At 40.9% G+C, this 20,748-nt stretch overlaps 1 protein-coding gene and 1 long non-coding RNA gene across 51 annotated transcripts in view; one reads left to right on the top strand and one right to left on the bottom strand.

Moving 5' to 3' along the window:
- The window catches only part of SVIL (supervillin), a 141,926-nt gene that overhangs the window by 42,661 nt on the left and 78,517 nt on the right, over positions 1-20,748 (top strand). For 8 of the 50 annotated variants that reach the window (XM_083704539.1, XM_083704533.1, XM_083704518.1 and 5 more), the window contains exon 1: positions 4,742-4,858. The exons of 36 other annotated variants lie outside the window; for them this stretch is intronic. The gene's annotated coding sequence lies outside the window, so the exon portion shown is untranslated. Of the gene's footprint in view, positions 1-1,081; positions 1,624-4,735; positions 4,859-18,502; positions 18,578-20,748 lie in introns of those variants that run through there. 6 more of the 50 variants (XM_083704499.1, XM_083704521.1, XM_083704510.1 and 3 more) reach the window with 5 other exon arrangements.
- LOC310828146 lies at positions 1,566-5,513 on the bottom strand. The gene is made up of 3 exons (XR_014556722.1): positions 5,431-5,513; positions 4,412-4,990; positions 1,566-4,354 (listed from the first exon to the last, which is right to left on the bottom strand). It is a non-coding gene; the product is annotated as an uncharacterized lncRNA (long non-coding RNA).

Raw genomic sequence — 20,748 nt, 5'->3', positions numbered from 1 at the left:
ATCCAGATGCTGTTGGGATCCAACTCTTATCAGCTGTAGTCAACAGATCCAGTTGTGAGGATTCTGGGAATTGTAGTCCAAAAACTTCTGAAAGGCCCCAAATTTCTCAACCTGGATTTAGAACTTTAATTGGCTTTATAGATATGTATTGGTATGCTAAAAAAATATTTTAAATAAATAAATGAATTTATTTTAAATAAATACACTGAATCCCAGTTCCATGCATAATGCACTTCACCTTCCTGTGGTGACTAAAGATACCGGAGCTTTATTTTTCCAAGGGTATATGTGAAAGAAGTTAGAAACTTGAGAAACATCCTGTGTGGTTCTAATACACTTATGAAGAGTTACCCAACACTGAGGTAAGAACTTCCTGCCCAGAGAGCTTTATGTGTGATAAAATCCCATGGAGTTTTGGGTTCCACTGATCACATGAAAAGCTTTAATGCTAGTATCTTCCTTATTTTTGAATAGTTTGCTATAATCTTTGCAGCACAGGATCATGTTTAGACTGTTTCCCCCCATAAAAATCCAAGTTCATTGTTGTTTATTGTTCTGTTTCTCACCTTCCAATAACATCCACTTAGTAATTAAGAAAGCCTAGTGACTTTTTTAAAATAAAAAACCCCACCTGTACCTTTTAGAAGAGATCTTTTAATTTTTTAAGTGTGGCAAGTACAGCCTGTATTGTGGCTCAGGCAGTGGCAATGGACAATTTACTTGGTAAAACAATGCATACAGTACATCTTTTTTCTTTGCTTGGAAGTATCTTCTTTCCTTTCATCCCGTCCTTCCCAGGCTTTTCTTTTCTGAATGACTTGATTTCTTTCTTTCTTTTCCCTTTTACATATTTTTTTGGAGGTGTTTTTTGGGGGGGAGGTGCTGAAAACTGGAAATGAAAGCTAGGACTGAAACTTTCTGACAGTGGGGAAGGACTTAGAAGTAGCTGCAGGCCAGGCCTGTTGTAACAGCTGATATCATCCTTCTGCATTTCAAGAGCTATTTATGGTCGATTAGCTGGTATCAAAGCTCCACTGTTCAGCCCATAAAAGGTTGGTCCTGTGTGAAGTTACCACACTGCATTTGGCTTAGTCCTCTTAAGTTTGAGAGCCTGTAGTTGTCTGTGTAAGAATCCCAATGATGGATGGAAATGCTGAACTGCAGGATTGCTCTGTTGAGGATTTCAGGTGTCTGAGGACATTTAAAGAGAGGTTTTTGCCAATAACATTTTCGTCCAGCCTTTCATTCCTTGGAATATAGCTTTTGCACATGTTCTCTGCTTGGTGCACATATGCCACTGGAAAGCCCTGTTCTAAATTCATCTGGCTCTGAATCATCTTGGCCACAGTTGTGCCTGTGAAGCCTGCATGCTACTGACTTGTGTGATGTGTCACTCTGTTTTCTTAGTACCTGAATGTATGTTGTTTCGGAGAGAAATTGTAGCTCAGCCGAGGAGCCACTTCTGAAATGAAGCCTAGTTTTTACTGTTGGATAAAAAGACGTTTTACTAGGGCATATATATTTTTCTTTTGTGAATTTTCTTTCTGCAAGGGTTTTTGTTTTGCTTTTTAATACCCAGGCTAGGATTTAAAATATACAAACCCAAACGCACAGGATTTTGAAGTAAGTAACTTCTCTCTTCCTTCAGTGCTTGACGCCAAAAGTTTTCGAAGCCAGTTGCTTGCAAATGTTTGACTGCTTTGTCAGGTTGAATTGTGACTGAGGATTTCTTTCCCCCAGAGCCTGTGCATGTCAGTCATTTGAGGCATTTTGCATCTCTCTTTTCTTCTTTTGCCTATGGGGTGATTTAATTCTCACAATGGATGGAAAGTTTGACACTTAATGCCTTCTTTGCGTGAAGTGTGTGACAATTAAAAAGAATGTGTTGACCTTTAATATCTCTGTGTTACAGCAGATTGCAAACACCATAGATAACACAGTCTGAACAATGGAAATTTTATATGCTCTTTATTGAAAAGTATGAAATACTTCGTTAAAACTGAAATATGTTCCTCGCTAACCCACTGCCAGCTAGTTTGATGCTAGGCCACGTCTCAGGCTCTGACTGTGCTGAACTCTCTCTCTCTCTCTCTCTCTCTCTCTGTGTGTGTGTGTGTGTGTTGTTCTAGAATTGACAACTGGGTTGCACTAGCACTGGTTTTCACAAAACCAGTAATCATCTTTTGGGAAAGAGGAGGAGGTGGGGAAGATGAGTAATAACTTTGGACAGCAAGTCCTATTGATTTTTCTATGGAATAATATCCCAAATAAAATGTAGCTTGCTAGCCAAATACAAATATTTTGAGAGGGTTGGGCTAGATGATTTCATGGTTTCCTAACCATTGTTCTACAAAGCTAGCATAAGTGCCCCTTTTGGCTAGTGTGTGTGTGTGTGTGTGTGTGTGTGTGTGTGTGTATTCACTTCTCAGGAGTGGACAGCCTTTGGCCCTCCCAATGTTGCTAGAGCTGATAAGAGTTGAGAGTCCTGGCCATTGGCCAGTCTTACTGGGCCTGATGGGAGCTGTGGTCCCAACAACTTCTGGAGGGCCATATCTCACCCATCCTTGACTTAAATGCTGTATTTCTTGGCATATGCTAAGAACAAACTGTGACCCAGGAAGTCCTCAGTTCAAAGGTTACTTCAGCCACAAGGTCACCAGATTGCCTTAGACAACCATCTCCTCTTCAGTGGGGCTCTTGCCACTTTGCCCACCTTTTGTTGTATCCGAAAACACTTTAAACTGTGCCATACTAATGCTAAGTATTATTCATTGCATGCAATTTGTCATTCTTCACAAATTAAGGTCAGCCTTTAAAATTACCTGTGTGGGAAATGAAAGCAGTCACCCATACAGCTTCTTCTCCTTTTTTAATTGAAAAGCCTGTCTATATCCTTGTAAGTTAGAAAAGAGCATTCTTGAACAGAAACAATATTGAAAAGGTGGGAAAACTGAGGAAGAGATGACAAAGAATCTTGGTTGGTCTATTGTAGAGATCCTGTGTTCCAGTCCCATACTTAATTTGCAAGAGGAGAAACTTCACAAAAATCCAGACACCTTTGAGAACACCTGTGCCCTCTTCTTTAGCCCCATGGTTCTCAAGTTGACCAGTGCCAAGCAAGCATAGCCAACTGAGTGTCCTCCCAGGTGTTGTTGGACTTCGCCTCCTATCAACCCCAGCCAGCATGGCCAGCGATCAGGGATGATGGGAGATACAGCGGAATTGCACTTGGAAGGCATCAAGTTGCCTACTCCTGATTTAATCTCCTACTGTTTAAACATGTGTCCTCCTTTTGTCTTGGTCTTAAAGCTAAAGTGCTGCTGCTTAGCTCGTTTATTTTTTACTTAACTGAAACATTTATATCCCTGCGCCACCACCCACCCCAACAAAGGCTCGGTAAAATGGCTAAAAGTCAAAACGCAAATGCACATGCAATCAATATAAAAGAAATAACACAATCCGTAAACTAACCACTTACAAAAAAACCAACAGTGGGCAAAATGCTGGCAGAGAAGGGACAGCACAAACATTTCTCTGAGAGTGGAGTTCAGGGTCTTGGTTCCATTGCTGAAAGGACCCTTGTCCTGGGTAACTTCGCCATTAGATTTCAGCTGGTGAAAGGTCCCAGATAAGAGCCCAAAGACCCTTAATGCAGCAATGTGGAGCCTGTGGCCTTCCAGGTGATACTGGACTCTCTTTAGCCCCCACCAGCATGGCCTAAAGGTCAAGGATGATGGGAATTGTGGGCTAACAACAGAGCTGGGAAGCACCATTTGGCTGCACGTGATTTAAACCCCTTTATCTGTGCATCACTGCCTTCCTGGGTCTCCCAAAACACAACCCAGCGCTCTTATTCAAGATATAGGTGCCGATAGGCCAAATGCTTTAAGTTAGTGTTGTGCTCCCAGGACTTAAAGGTGTGGATGGCCCATTTTAGGTAGCGGAGAGCAGTTATGAAATCTTTCCTCCTGCGAAAGAGTTATTCAAAGCAGGAAATGGCAGTTATTTAATCTGCCTTCATAAAACATGGAAAAAATAAAAGCAATTTGTCAAGCACGAGCCCCACCCCCTGCAATTAACCACCTCAGCACTGCCTTGTGTTTATGTGCATAGGAGTAATACCAGAAGGGACTCTACTGTGAGGAATGACTACATAGAGAATAGGCGTTAGAGAATGTGTTCCGTAAATTGTATCCTAAACTGGGATGGGTGGGAGTGGGGGGCTACCCATGTAGTGCCTTCTCAATGTTGCTGGAGTCCAACTCCCATCAGATCCAGCCAGCTTCCAAAGGGCATTTCATTGGCTCCCCCTGCCTTAAGCAGGATGCATGGCCATTAAAGCACAACAAAATTCCTTTTACTATTGAAACAGCTTGATTGTGAAGAACTTTGGACTGCAAACATGGAAAACTTGTGTGTAGCAGTTATTCCCATAGTCATAAGGAGGACCAAAGCTTTAAAAGAAGTCAACACATTTAAGATCCTGCATAGCATGATCTTTCTAATCTACTGGTTTTGCTATTTGCTATCCCGTTTTGCTGATTGAATTTGCCATCCAAGTAAATGGGAAGAATTAAGGAATGTGACCATTTCTTCCATTTGATTTCCATTGTTGTTTGCCTCATTTGCCAACTTTATATGTACAAACTGCTAATAGTTGATGTTAATTATAATTATTGATGAGATGCAGCTTTGGGAGTGTACCAGTGTAGTAGGACCTCTCTGACTGCTCATCTTCCAGAAGCATTGCTGCTGATGAAGAAACCTTTCTTTAAGCTTCTACATTTCCTTCCTGAGAAAGATTCCACCCTCTTGTCAGACCGAAAGGCATAATTTCTTCCTCTAACAGAAGTAGTAGGTAAGCACTTTCTTAAAAACACTATTTCAAGAAATAAAACAATTGCATGGCTGTACTTGAAAGCTGTTAGATGGAGAGATTTTGTTTTCATTCATAACTTCAATGAGGAGAATGTATTCCAACTGAAATTTGCTGTGAGCAAATAAGAATGCAACCCAGCTTTATATTAGAAAAAATTAAAATAGAACATGGAGAATTATCAATCTTAAATCTTTACTGAAATAAAAGTTTGCAGGGCTCACTTTCCTACTTGAATGTTGTATTTACTCTGTTAAATAGTCATGCAGCTTGAGACTAAAATGAAGAGGATAGAATCTTGGTGTAAATATTCTTTATTTACGAGATTTCTTACACATCCTTTACCATAAGGTCCAAGGGAGGATTAAAACAATACAAATGTAATATAATATACAGTGCATCACAATATAAAATTATAACAGCAATTAATTATCACAACTGTGAAATAAAACCATTCCAAATAGAACAGTATGCATTCAACAAAAGATAAGGGCCCCACAAAATGAAAAACCTTTACCTGTTCATGGCCAGGATGCAAAGATGTTGATACAAACCTTGGCTATGAATCAGCTGCTCTGGGTGCCACTAATCACAATTCCTACTGGAGATTTGGAGACTGCTCATCGGAAGCTGTGCCATAACCAAGAGTGATTCAGGCAGCAAGCCTGCAGATTTTTTATTTTATTTTGCTGTAAACGTTTTGTGTCTCACCAGCTACAAATGAGAGCTGGTGGTTTCACAACCTGTAAGGCCAAGGGGTGTGGAACCTGTGACCCTCCAGCTGTTGCAGTTCTACTCTGACTGGCCTTAACCCGCATGGCTGATGGCCAGGGATGATGAGGGTTGGAAGACATCAACATTTGGGATTCAGCTAGGTGGGTAAAGAAAAAGCATTTTATATGTGTTGTATATTCATTATAGAGAAGTTTGGTGGAAGATACAGCAAATGCTAGGCTGCATTTGTGGATCATACTATAGCTTCAAACAGTCTGCTTTCTTAAAAGTGTGGAACTTAAGTGTTTCCAGGTCTGTACAATAGTGTTTGCTATGTTGGGGAGATCTCCTATGATGTCCTCCACGATGGAGCATAAAATAACACAATGCAGATTATTCCATAGTATTTTCTGTTTGAGAAAGTAGAGCAGTCAGTGGATTAATGCTGTTTTCTGAAAATATAAATCATATGGCTGCCGCATGAATTATTCAGTTTGTATCTTTTGATTCCAGATGGAAACGCAAAACTTATTCACGGTGTTACTAAAACGGCTTGTGATATTGAACTTCACAGAATAACATGTCACAGACTTTATATAGACGCTGCAGTTGTGCTGGCTCCTGGCTTTTGAGTACGTGAGGAGCAGCCTGGATATGCCAAAACAATTGATGGAGAGAAGCTTAAGGCTGCAAAGTATTGAAAAAAAGGCCAAGGCTTCCAAGGACTAGTCTTGAGAATGCTGCTGTTGATATAACCCGGAAAACGTGGAAGAGGGTGAAACAGGAGTAGATAAGCAAAGTGCTTGGAGGAGGGGGTTACACTAGTCCTATTAGCATGCTAAGTATCCTGACTTCCAGCAGGGGGATTAAGAGGCACATTATATAGAGCTCTTATTTCAGCTGCTGATGTTAAATTTGTGCAAGTGACCCAGATGGAAAGATCAGGTGCAGAGTAGTGAAAGATTGATGATCTTAGATTAAATCTGCATTGTACATTTATTGGAGGATCTGCCCATATCAACGAGAAGGGAAAAATGTGTTTGCCATTTAACAGATTCTGGAATTGTTATAGTACCAGCAGACTGTTACCAGATACTTATAGAACATTTTAAATGCTGAGGGACTAGAGAAGTTGTGAACAAGGAAAAGCATTACACAGTCAAACATGATTATTGTTGTATCTTAATGTTGCCGGGAAGCTCAAGGTTGGGTTAGATGTTTGTCCACATAGTGACAGCCTACACGGAGTGTAGCAACCAGTCTCAGGAACGAATGTGCCTGATAATTGCACAAAGAAAAATGGGCACTAGACTTTTGTATGTATAAATATGCATGTGACCACTGTGTTTCTCATTTTTCTTGATTCCTTTTGGAAGTGGGGAGATAGAAATTGGGTGACGAGTGCAAATGGCTAAGATCAAACAGCTGGGTCACACATAACTTGTGTACAGTGGTAGTAAGTGCATGAAATCCAATGATACATCTCTACCCATCTAGGCTGTCAGTACTTCAAATAATAAGGCATTAACTGACTATCCTTCCAGTTCACTCATGAAGTCAATCAAGAGTGTATTTGGGTCCAGTGGCAGCTAGTTGCAGCAGCTGGCAGGTTGTGGGCTGGTTTGTAGCATCTGCAGCATCAGTTTCATGAGATTTTGCACAGTTGAGTATTACAGCAGAAGTGGGCAAGAAGCAACGCAACTTGCCCTGTTCGCATCGTTCTGTAATTAATGAACCATCTTGCAGTGTAGGAGGATGTAGTGCTGTATTGTCAGGCAGACAAACAAAATACATAATGGTGTTATCAACAGGGAAAGAAAACTTCCTGTTTTTCGATCTTCAACCCAACTGAGATGGGAAGATCACCACTCTATAAATCTTGAGAATTTTGCAGTGTTTTATTACCTTTAGCAAAAGTGTATCTGATTTATCTTCCTGCTAGCTCAGCTTGTGTGCACCCTTTTTTGGGAGGGTAGGATATATAGGGGGGGGGGGGTAAAAAGCTGATCTGTTAAGGAACATTTCATATAATATTCATCATATTATATTGATAGGAATGTTCATGAGGAGCTTTCCTTTTATAAATGCTGGAGCAGGGCTGCTCTGCTTCTCACCAGCCCAGCTGAACTCTGTCCTCCAGCCATGTAAAGCAGGCTATTGTACTAGGGTCTCAGTAAACACCCTGGGTTTTGCCACCTGCCTGGAATGTTAAAAAAGAGAGAATTGCCACATACATGTCATGGCTGGTGGATCTGTGTCTGGCAAGTCACCTTTTCCACTGTGATTGATCATTTGCACTTCCAGCTCTTGGCAGTATGAAATGTTGTTGTGATTCTCTCTTATTTGAGAGGAAACTCAAGCTTGAGTTTAATAATAATAATAATAATAATAATAATAATAATAATAATTTATTTATACCCCGCCCATCTGGCTGGGTTTCCCCAGCCACTCTGGACAGCTTCCAACAGAATATTAAAAAGGAAAGGTTGGCTTCTGTTGGAGATTCAAAAGAGAACAAAACTGAATGCTGACTGATACTCAGAAAGCTTATTTTACATGTGGCGTAAATTACCTTTTGAAGCAAACTGAAGCAGTCATTGGCTCTGAGATTGGAAGGAATCTGAGCATCTGACTGTCCCATTTTCTTCTTCAGAGTGAGTAATTTAAGACACATTATAAACACAGATTAAGTTGCTTCAGTAGTCTCTGCAGTTAAACAAGAAAGTAGGAAAAAAGTGACGTTGTGGTTTGGAGAGGTAAGCCTTACAAATTTTTAAAGCAATCCAAAATGTTTCTTTAGACTTGAGATCCAAAGGTTGTGTTTAGTTTTAACATTCCAAGTAGTTAAAGTTTTAACTGCTGTGTGTGTAGAGGGCACTGAGACATGGACACAAAAATTCAAATTTCCCTCTAATTAATTAAGCAAATACAGCATTTGTCACACTTACAAAATAATGGTTTCTGCTATTGTTATCCATTTAAAATCTAGCTGGGAGCAACTGATCAGTGTCTCTGCATGACTAGGAGACATAGCAGATGTTAGATTGTCTGTCAGAGAAGAGGCAAGGCCTGAGTCCCAAGCCAAACATGATTTACTGCTTATTTTACACTCTCTTACCCTCCAACATGTTGAGTCTCAAAACTAGGTTCTGTGTCTTCCCAGCTGTGCTTCCACGGAAGTCATGTGACTTGTGCAAAATCACAGAGCCCCAAAGATGTGTTTTGTCCAGGGTGAGGTTTTGGTGCAAAATCATGCAAAATCACAGTGCCCAAAATGACCACCTTGCTCTGGTGGGGAAAAAGGGATGTCCTGTTTTTTTCTGTGACACTTGTGGGGTATGTACTGTACTCTAACTTGCCCAGAGAACCTCTCACAAAGAAAACCATCCCAGAAGTAAAGTTGGCCAGAATGGCATTTGGTTGAACAAAACATCTGTGCAGACATCTGCATTTGCTGTTATAAAGAACAGTCTTCAAACATCCATTGTTGAGACAAATTTTGTTTTGATTGGCCTTTGTCAAATGTTAGCTTGTAAGAGGACCACCAAGGCATAAAGCATGAAATGTCATTTAAAAATTGGTGCTTTTAATAGTGCATTTATTTATTTTTTGTACACAGGATTCATGAGTCTAAAAGCATGCTAGTCAATATCCACATTAAGTCTGCAATAGGTTTGCCTTCTTTGTTTTGTTTGTTTGTAAAATGGTGCAGATGAGTGGGGAGATGGAAGAGGCACCATCATGAAAGTGCTTGCTGGAGGGCAAATTGCAACCCACTGCTAAAGACCTTCCTTGCCGCCAAGGTTTTCAGTGGTGAGTTGCTTTGTGTTCCTGGCTAAACTTCTTTGGACTACAGCCGTTTTCTAACTTCCTGTTCACATCAAGGGAGACATCAAAATTGTGTGTGGGGATCACAAATTTTAAAGTTTTTTAAGGAAATTGTTTATGCGCACAACCCCATCACCAAAATTCTACAATCTAGATTTCCAACTGGAGTTTAAAAAGGCAGGGGTCAGATTTGCAAAACAATTGCAGAAAGGAACTGTTTTATTCCTTGCCTCCCTTCTCATGAGTTCCATTCCTTGCTTTGCTGCCTCTGCCTATTCCCATCTGCTTTCTTAGCTCTGCAAGCCTTTTCTGATTTGTCCACCGCACCAATCTTACTACCTGTTCCCTTTCCTGGACTGCATCTCTGACAGATTGTTCCACGTTGTCTTTCATTTGGGTAGCTTAGCCTGACTTTGCAAAGAGATTGTAGAAATATCCCCAGCATCAGGCATAGACATGTAGAGGAAGTACCGTAGCTCAGTAATAGAGCTGCTGCTTTGTGTGCTGAAGGTTCAATCTCTGGGATCTCCAGGAAGGGCTAGGAGAGCCTGGGAGAGCTGCAGCCAGTCAGTGTTGAGAGTAAGCCAGCTTCCTATTTTCCAAAGAATAAAAAGTATTTATGAAGAAATGAGTTCCCTAAGGCTTAAGGCTGATTTTCTGTTGCTTACACATTGTTTTAAAACATATTGTATTCCTGTTATTTTTGCCTTTAAATCTATCTGAATTGTGCAAAGCACTTTGGTCCCATGCTAGCATGAGGAGGCGGGACATGAGCATCCCACACAACAACAAAGTAACTGCCACACAAATGGGGTGGAGGTGGTCTGGAAAGGTCCCCGGGGTGCTCCCCAAAATCCTTGGTGGGGAAAAAAGAATTCATTGATTGAGAGGGATTTCAGAGGGTAAGCAAGGGCAGCCAGCTGAATAACCGTATCTCAATTAAACTCTTAATTCAGCCTGACCACTGGATGATTATTTTTCTTCTTCTTGGCCGCTTGGAACATTGCAATGGGCAAGCCGCCATATTTCCCAGATCAAGCCGTTTTTATGATAAGTGCAGAGACTTGTTTTTCTCTGCTCTCTTTTCTACAACCTTGGAGGATAATGCGCTTATATTTAAAGCAAAACATGTCCGTTTTGTGTATTATGGGAAGCAGAAGCACATGGCTGTGCTCTTGGCACCAACTGAAGATTTCATTCATTTAGCCAAGCCATTGCCCGCTTGCATGTGGCCAGTACTCATTTATGAAAACAGCTAGGCGCACAGATGGCTCTTACTTGTTTCCAAATAAAGGCACAGCTAAAAAGAGTTCCGTTAACCGTCTGGAATGTAAGGAGTTGCGCAGGGAAAGGACCTCAATTTGTGGGCTGAATGGAGATGATTTTCCGGTTGCAAGCTCGGTGGTGGTTGTTATGTAATTTACAAAACCAAGAAATTTTGAAGGTTTCAAAAGGTAGTCTTCTATATATAGTTGCAGAGCTCATTTTTGTAGTCCTTGCTACAACACTGAAATTGCATTCTTTGAAATGGCATTTTAAGTGCTGAATGTTGAAGAGAACGTTCACATTCTAGAGCTTCTCTAGTGATAAGAAAGGCTTGGCTCCTAAGCAAGAAAGCTGGCATGCATTGTGCCTTTTGTATCTTTGACTGAAATTGGCAGAGTGCATTCGTTTTAAGAAATGAATGAAAAGCCTATGTGTAGGCCCATTTTCATTTTTCATCTTGGATGTGTCCAAGCTGCCTAAGTTTGTTACAGATTATACTGAGGACTGAGCAATGCGCTAGATTTGCATGTGCAGGGAAATTTTAATGTCGGGGTTTATTCAAATACATGATACCCCATGAACATGGTACTGTATATTGCTCCTTTTCACAAACAAACTTTTCCTTGATGTGCTAGTTTTCTAAGTTCGTCTTTCCCATGGTAGCTTTCTAGGTGCAGGGTGTGTGTGTGTGTAGCAAGGCTAGCATAATATAATGGAGGTCAGATATCTCTCATGAAGCTCCTAAATGCAAAGATAAAACAGCCTGTTGCTGTTGTTTAGTCGTTTAGCCTGAGAAACCTCAAAAGACTGAAACAGACAGACAAAACAAAAACTTTGCTGCTGAAACCACGAAGAACTGTAGCTTCGTTCTCACACATTCAAGAGATAATGACGTAAATCTAAGTTGAACCTCTTTGGGTTGCAGGTGCAAGCTCATATGACACTGTGCTTTGTGGTGTGTGTGTACGTGCAGTGTATACACACACAGTGTGTTATATGAGTTTACATCTGCAGCCTAAAGTGGTACAAGTGAGATTTACGTCATCCGTTGCATGTGTGAGAGAGAAGCCATAGTTCCTCATGATTCGAGCAACAAAGTTTGTGTTTTGTTTGTTTCAGTTTTTTCAGGCTGTTTCGTTTTTTGCACTTAGAAGCTTCCTGAGACAGATTCAACCTCCTTTCTATTATGCTACCTGTCTGCGCACTGCCTGCATGCCTAGTCCCACAAGGGTATCTGCCAGGATAAACCATGCTTCCTGAAAATATTTTTAACCCCCCACCCTCAACCCCAGGGCTGCCTCCAATATTTTTTTTGGGGGGGTGCATCCTTTGATAGATCGCTTCAGCTTCTAGTGGGCTCTGGAGAAGTGACCTGGTAGCTGAATGTAGCCACCTTTTCTGTTTCCCAGAATGTGACAGTGATTCCACTTCAGAGACCTAGAATTGTGAGAAATTAAAAAGTGTGGCTAGGTCCAGCTGCCTGGTGCTGGTCAGAGTACAGTCATACCTCGGGGTGAAGTAGCCTCAGGTTAAGCATTTTTGGGTTGCACTCCACGGTGACCCAGGTTTCGCCGCTCGTGCATGCGCAGATGCTCAAAATGACATCATGCGTGGAAGCGGCGAATTGCGATGCGCTGTCTCGGGTTGCGTTTGCTTCAGGATGCGAACGGGGCTCCGGAACAGATCCCGTTCGCATCCAGAGGTACTATACCTGGGGCAGAACATTTATTTGAAGGGGACCCAGTGCAGCCATCAGCAGGCTAGAATATCTACACTCTAGTAGATTCAAAGAGATGATACCAGCCTTGTTTGTTTTTTGGACAAACCTGGACCTGTGTAAAAACAACTGTGGAGGCCACAATGTCAGCTATACTAGTACAGATGGCTATAATAAGGTGTCTTAATACATTTCTGCACCTACTCTTCAAAAATTGTGTAGCAATTAGTCTGAGACTTTGAGGAACTTCTTATGGTTGGTGTTGTAGACCGTAGCTGGCTAGGTAGATCAAGGAGATGACTTAGCATAATTCAGATTCATGTGTTCAACTGTGGTGGGGGGTTAAAATGACTGTGATGCAACACCGTCACTCATTTCTTTAATGGGTTTTGAAGTGGGTAAAATGCTGCCTCCTGTTTATAACAGAAGTTGTGCAAAAGCACGCTTTGCTGTTGACATTTTCTGATATGTAAACAAGTACAGCCTCTCTCTCTCTCTCTCAAAAGTTTACAAGCATAACTAATTGTATTGAACATTAAGAGAGCTCAGAAAGCAAGGGATTTAAAACTATAAACTTCTGACTAACATTCAGATGAGTAAACATACACTTTCTAGAGTTTAAAAAGCGGCATAGGGATTTTGGCAAAGATTTTGGTGAAAATAGCTCTGTTTCCCCTCCCACAATTACCCTATTTAAAACGACTTGTGTCAGATCTCCAAACTGCTATTTGAACACAGGGGAGTTTGGGGTCGGGGGAATTTGGAGGCCGTCCAAGAAGGGAAGTTTGAGAGGGAAGAAGCAAGATGCTGGTGTTCAGGAGCATCTGCCCCCTTGAATTTTGGCTTACAAATCAGGTCATACTACACTTTAAGTACGTACATGTATCATGGGGTAAATTGGTAAATATCTTGCTTAAATGAGCAACTTGCTGAATAAGAAGCTTCTGTGATATTGGAGCTTTGGAAGCAAAAATATTTGAGACCCTTAAATTTGACTGCTCTGTTTCTTTTTGAATAATTGTCTGGAGCAAAAGAAGTACATAAATGGGCTGTGAATACGTTTACCCCCCCCCCCCCGTTTTGCAGTGAAGTTAGAGCCTGTGAACTTCGGGATCTTAGGGACTCAGTTAGTGCTCCATTTCTGACCCTGGAATGATGAGGATTTTAGGCTGTTGGGGCAGCCATATGCTACATGAAAGTCTTGGCATGTCACCTACTCAAAGAGTCCCATGGAGTTTATTATTGCATTCCTCTTGATAAGTTACAACTAATTGAAATAGGCCTTGGCAGAAAAGCCAAATCCAAAAGGGATTATTTGCACACATGGTAAATCACTTAAATATGGCTTTATTGTCCAAAGATGAGAATGAAATGGAAGCATCTGTCCAATAAAATTATTTGAGTGAGATCATTCCTCTTCAATCATCCACCTCAGTTTTTCTGGATCTAATTATATATATAAAAAATGCAGAAGCTCCCTTTCCGCAGAAATTCTTTGGGTTCTTTGGAGCACAGTCCTAATTGTAATGGACCATTGACTTTTCAGAATATGATCTAGGGATTAATGAGTGCAGAATCCCAGGACAGGAGCTTAGCTGCAATGAAGAAGTGCCCCAAGGGGGTGTCATTAGTTTCATTTCCACCCTCTCCTTCTTCCATGGTACTCAAGGCTATGTAACTGGAGTTCCCAGGCATTCTCCAATCCTCACAGAGACCATACTTCATACTCAAGGTTGCTGCATCACGAGCTTTCACAAGCTCCGTCCAATAAGAGTTCAGTCATGAAAGTCACTTTCAAGAGCAGAAGAAATAGGTTCTCCATAATAATCCACATGCTGCTGATGGTACTTGAGCCCAGAACATTAAATGGGGTTTTCCCCAACTCAGGTACACTTCAGTCAATTTTAAGAGTTACTAAAAAAATATCCTGCAGTTAGGAATGATGTCATTGTCATGTGTGATTAATAGAACTCACCTAGGTCTTCTGAATAAAGTGTGTAATGTGTATTTCCTCTTAGACTTTATTTGGTTAATTTGGTGTTTGTGTGTTTGTTTGTTTGTTTGTTTGTTTGTTTGGGAGGCTACGCCAAACTTTGGATCTGTAGCTTTGCAGCTATTTTTTAATTCTATGATATGCATTGATTTTTATAACCTGCATATGGGTTTCCTGGCAGTGGCTTTTTTCTAAATAGCACAGGAAGCTGCTTTCAGGTAGGTCAGGGCCTTTCCCCATGTAGCCCAGCATGATCTACTCTGGCTTGCCCTGGCTGTCAGAGGTCCTTGGGTAGGAGTCTGCCCCCATCATCTACTACCCAATCTTTTTAGACAGGGAAGCCAGGGATTGGACTGGGATTCTTCTTCATGCAAAATATGGGTTCTGTTACTGAATTGTGGTTCGTCCCCTGATAATATATTATGAATTTATACAACCCACCCTTGAGAAACCTCCTTGGTATCACTGAACACAAACAAAAAAACTTCTATGGTTCCTCACCCTTCCCTTTTTCTCTAAAATCTGTGTTTGTTCAACTTTGTTTTCTTTGTTCCTCTTCGTAGGATATGCCTGGCTGCTAGTTGATTGCACTATGCCAGCGTAGACTCTTGACATGAATGAGTTTTCGTGGCTATGTGTCATGTGCTGTGCTCAGAGTTCTGCTCTTTTTGGCCCAAAAAGATATTCCAAAGACCAACATGTTTGAAAAGCAAGGATGTGACTAGGAATGGGAACAACAGTCTCTGCTACCAAATACTTTTTGCTGGGGTTTGTTTGTTTGGCCTTGTAATGTTGTGCAGGCATTTTAGGCTTACAAATATCTTTTTGATCTGTATTCCTAAATTAATTAGCTCAAACTGTCTCGTTGTGTGAATATTTGCATTTACACAACAGGAAAGTCTGTTTCAAATTACTTCAGCTAATGGGAAGAGCTTGTTTCTTTGTTCAAGCCAAATATATTGTACAAAGTCCAATTAAGCATTGTAGAGTCAAGTAAAGGATGGCCCTTGGAGATTGGCTATATATAGCCTTGTACAAGGAGACACAGATTTGAATAAATATGCCTTAAACCAGGTTGAGGATGAATGGATGCCCATTTCCCCATTCTGTGTGCATTTTGCAGTTGTGTGTGATATTTATACATAGAATCATAGAACTGTATAGCTGGAAGGGGCCCTGAGGTTTATTTTGCAGTACAAGAATCCTACCCACAGCCATCTCTGGGTGGGATCAAACCACCAACCTTCTGGTTAATATGTTTGTGAATATTTGATTTCTTTTTTCATTTGCATCCTTGGTTTTGTATTTAAAAGAACACCTGAATGCCCCAGACCAAGAAACTGCTAAAACTTCACTTTTATAGAGGTGGGCACAATTGCTGATGATCAATTAAGCAAGGGTATTTGATTAGCATCACCTGTCTGCTACTTAGCCTCTTAATTCCTATGGAAGCATAAGGGTGTACTTAGCTTTTCACACATGACTTCTCCTTTTTGCCTTTATTTTTGTTAAATAAATCATGGCGCAGTATAATATGACATGTGTTGTTATTCAGCTGAGGTTGTATTTACCTAATTTTAAGACCTACTAAGGAAGAGATTGTTATTATGTAAAACCACAGAATTCAAAGAGGGTGTACTTTCTTTTTCCCGTGACCGTATGTCCTGCTCAAGAACCAGACTCCTAAAGACTAGCATAAAAAATTACAATTAAATGAGGTTGTTAGGTTGCTTCTGTTAACACCAAAAATGAAAGATGGACCTTTGCTCTTAGGAACTTGCTATTTAAAATGTTGCATTTTAGTCACATTTGGGACACCAGGGAGAGTCAGAGGGTTGAGGGTGAGGGTGATGAAGAAGGCCCTCACTTTTAATGCAAGGAATTGCATTTATGAGGTTCCACATTCAGCCTCTGACCTACTCAGTTAAACTTAAAAGATACTGTGTCAGTGGAAATGAAAAGGACCTTTGCCTGTCATTCTGGAGAGTTGCTACCAGTCAAGAGCACACGATTAAGCAGAATGCAACAGCTCATGTAATTGCAAGTGGATTGGACATTCTTAACCCTGCTTAGTAGGTTTGAAATATCTGCACTGAACTCTTGGAATAATGTTGAGAGTAAATGATAAGAGGGAGGTTTGCAGACCCTTTTCTCAACAGCACATTCTATTCATAAGCCACCCAGCCCTAACAGTGATGGGATGAGCATGAACTTCATTAGAAGCAAATCACATGCAGTCACGTTACATTCTGTTGCAGTTTGCTGACTGCGTTTTTAAATCTCTACAAAAGGGGCATTATCTTATTTCAAAGCTTAAGTCCAAACAAGACTAATTTATAGATTTAGGACTTGCTACCAAGGAAAAGTCAAATGGTAAACCTGATGGCTACGATTGCGGGATGGCATTTTTGCCCTACTCTCTTCCCCCCCCCCCCATTGAAATCATTGGGGCTGATCACATGGCTAGCCTATTCGCATTGACTTCAATGGGACCAAAGTGCAACGAAGTTAGCCTGCATCTTCCCCTACCCATTGAATATATGGTACATGGAAGGTGAGCATGTAAACATGTTTTGGCCACATACCTTCTGAAGTGGTACAGTTTAGCAAGAGCTGGTCCATGTGATTCTGCTGCTCTTGTGTCACTTTTCTTGAGCTGCAGCCTAGCCTCTTCAAGAGAAATAAGAAGAGTTCATGAGGTTCTTGTTGGCCCAGGCAAAGCTTCACCTGGCCATCAGATGATGTGCCAGGTCTGTTAGGAATATGTTGTGGGCATATGAATCAACAGCTTTGCTTGATCTCCCGTAGAAGTGACAGGGTTTACCATCCTGTGACTTGCCAAGGAGCCAGGGTGTGTTTCCTACCCCATACCTATTAATTAAGAACAAAATGATGTGCTGAGGACTACTGAAACATGGTAGCAACAGCACGAGGGGGATCAGTTGCTCCCTAAAGGAAAGGAGAGAAGCTGATTATGGGGAAGGTGGGTGAAGAAGAAGTGTGGGCCTGTTTCTTAACAACAAGAGCTTGGACAGGCTCCTGACCAATATAGTAAGCTACCTCAGTCACAAGTCTGGCAGAGGAGGGTGAACTGTTTTTGCCATTACTCTATCCTAAATATAATGAGTGTTCTCACTGCTGATCTTGCATAGATGCTTCATTAGTAATCCCGGGGATGACAGCAGCTAGCAAATTTAAAATGACTTTGGGAGCAGTCAGATTCTGGGTGACCTGAGGACTGAATCTGGAGCCACAGAGAATCAAAAACATTAAAATGGCAGAGTGACACCAACCCAAATTGTTAAGTTCTTAATTCAGTAGCATTGTACTTCAATGTGGGGCTTGCTGTAATCCTATTGTATGTTGTTTGCCCTGAAAGGAAAGTCTTCCCTGATGACTAAGTAAAGTAGTAGAGCCAAGCATACATGACTATCAGTCAATTTCTGCCTCAAGTGGGCAAAAGCCCCTCTTGCCATCTTGGACTGCAAAAAGTCTAGTAGTCCTACTGGTGGGTTTCTGGTGGCTGCAGAATGTTCATACATCTTTGAATGTGTTTTGCATGTTCCCTACTTGTATCCTATGAGCTGCTTTAAACAGAAATTAAAAATGTAGAATAGGTCCCCAGAAATGGGTAAACTGGAATGGTCTGAAACCACATGAGGCCGCCACCTTGTTGAAGCTAAACAGGGGCTGGTCTACCAGATGGGAGACCACCTGGGAGCCACATACATGCCACCATGAGCTCCATGGTGGAAGACAGGCAGGATATAAATGTAAGGAAATAATTTTTTTAGAAAAGATTTAACACTGCTATTCTATATAATTGTTGCTTCTGATTGCTTTTTACCTCATGCACTTTGAATTAACAATTTACTTTATAAAGTCCATAGTTGCACCCATTTAATTCACTTTTAATCAAGTTTTTAAAACTGGAAATACTTTGACAATGTAGGAAAGCATTTTATTGTATCTTTTAATATGACATACAATGTCAGCTGGTCTTTACAAATGTGATCCATCCTCTTGCCCAGTTCATGCTGCTCCGTGATTTTTTTTGACAGTGCATCCTTTCCTTCCCTCACCCCCACCGTATGTTGTTGATCTAAAGATTTCCTATGACTGGATATAAAACTTTCTGCAGCAATTGGGAGAGGATAGCTGAGCACCCTCTGTCTGCCAAAAGGTAGGCTGTCAGTTGCTTGAAAGGTAAACACTACATGACCTATAAGCCAGCCAGTCAACTTGCACATTGCCTTATTAGGTAAGTAGCTGGAAATTGAGTCTGGGGACAGAATTTGCTGGATGGCAAACTGAGCATCCGCCTGGGGGAGAGAGAGAGAAAGAGAGAGAGAGCCCAACCTCCCAGTAGATATGGCCCAATAGACATTCACTGGACTGAAATCACTCTTCACTTGCATTTTCATTAAGTGTGGAAATTCATTTTGCAGGCACCAGAACATGGGGTTAACAGATCCATCTTAATAGCTCATAAATTAGAAATATATTGCTCTTCTTCCATTGTATCTAGAACAACAAGGTCAATATTATACGATACTGTATAGTAATATTGCTATCAGTGTGTGCATTTTTCCATTGTTGGTTTTTGTTAATTCTTGGTTGTATTGACATATTTATAAGAAAGAAAGAAACTATTGCAAATAATACATTTCTTCATATTCGTCCTTTAGTTTGCCACAGACTTCAGGGGGATTTCGGCGAGGAGAGCATGGAAAGCAGGCTTTTGTGTGGCTAAGGTTGACTAATGACCTGATAACTTGGTCTGATAAAGCAGACAGGATCAGGTGTAAAGCACATTGAAAGAGTTGCATTTGTGCAACAGTTCAAGACCATTGAAGTGCATCATTCAAACCCTGAGTCAGATGGTGGGTGGTGTCAATTAGTGCAATCAGTTCATTCTAACTGGATGCATTTCCTTGCATTTGTGAAGCAGTGTCCATTGGTATTAACCTAAAAAATGTGGGTGACTGCCCATACAGCAGTTTTTGCCCTTGGTTTTAAGAAAAGCTAGCCCTAAAAATGGTTTGAGCATATAATGTTTTGTGGACTGATCGGTACAGAGTTTAGCACCATTTTTTTTTTTTTTTACAGTTTCATAATGGATCTGGAATGGTCTTTGGATAGAATATTAGGATATCGATACTCAGAAAATAAATGACACAAAACCAAAATCAGTTCTGAAGCATAGAGGAGCTGTGTGTCCTTTATGCTCTGTTTATAGGCAACAACAACAACCACAAAAAGCCAGTCGATTGCTTGTGTAGTACATAATAGCAGTGCTTGTGCACAGGATGTGGCGCTTTGGCGGGGGGAGTATCCAAGCCAACCCCATATCTTCAATTCACTCTTGTTGACTCAACTAGAGGAAATGAATTCATTATTTTCCAGTCATACGGCCAGCGATCATGTTACATCAACACCATGGTTGGTTGTTCCATGTTGTGTAATGACCAGAGTAGTTGTAATCAGGATGTTTTCTTATCTAAAATACCCCTCCTAAAAATGTCCAGAATGTCTTAGTTGAATTACCTTTGCCAGGTGTTGTACTGTCTTTGTCTCTCCTTTTAAAAGGAACTGCAGTCTTAGAAGTGACTTAACACTCAGCAAGATATGGCTTTATTTTGCAGATGAAAGATTTGGGAGTCCCTCTCTCACAGACATATTTGCAGGATGAATTTCTGCCCCTCTGCCCTGGGGGGTTGTGTTTGGAACTGGATGGAGGGCAATTTGTTTTTGTTTGGCAGAGAAGAATGCTTCTTGGAAGTAAATAAACTGCTGAAGACTGACAAGGATTTGGGGAATGAGTATCGGGTTTTTTTTCCAAAGGAAGATGCATATGTATAAGTTAAAGTAAAGAGGCTGTGTGCTTTCAACACATCTGGCATCAACAATTTGCAATTGTTCTGTAAACGTGCTACATGTTTCTGTTCTTGGACAAATACTTTCTATTTTGATCCTCACCTATGACCTCTTTGAAACAGTTTCTGCAGTGCAGTACAAAATTCTGCTTCTACAGGGATGTGTCCAAACTTTCCATACTCTGCAACACCGTCTTGCATCATTGTATAACAATAGCTGTGACTGAAGGAAAGTGAAATGGATTAAACATTTTCCTCGCTAGAGGGATGATCTCATGTCAGGAAATTTTATACCCAGTTGGAAGCTCATATAAATAACATCCACTAAGAGAACAGAGTAACACTTGCAAATCTTCTTGGGAGGGGGAAGAGCAGCGGGAAGCTCTCTGAGATCCACCCATGTTTTATGTTTACAAGTCCGTGTATCACCTTCACCTCCCCAGTAATTACGTGTATCGGGATTAAAGCATGACCCACC

Source organism: Podarcis gaigeae, assembly GCF_964106915.1.
Source record: "Podarcis gaigeae genome assembly, chromosome: 12".
Classification (NCBI taxonomy): Eukaryota; Metazoa; Chordata; class Lepidosauria; order Squamata; family Lacertidae; genus Podarcis; species Podarcis gaigeae.
The sequence above is the reverse complement of the archived record's forward strand: the minus strand, read 5'-3'. Positions and strand labels throughout refer to the sequence as shown.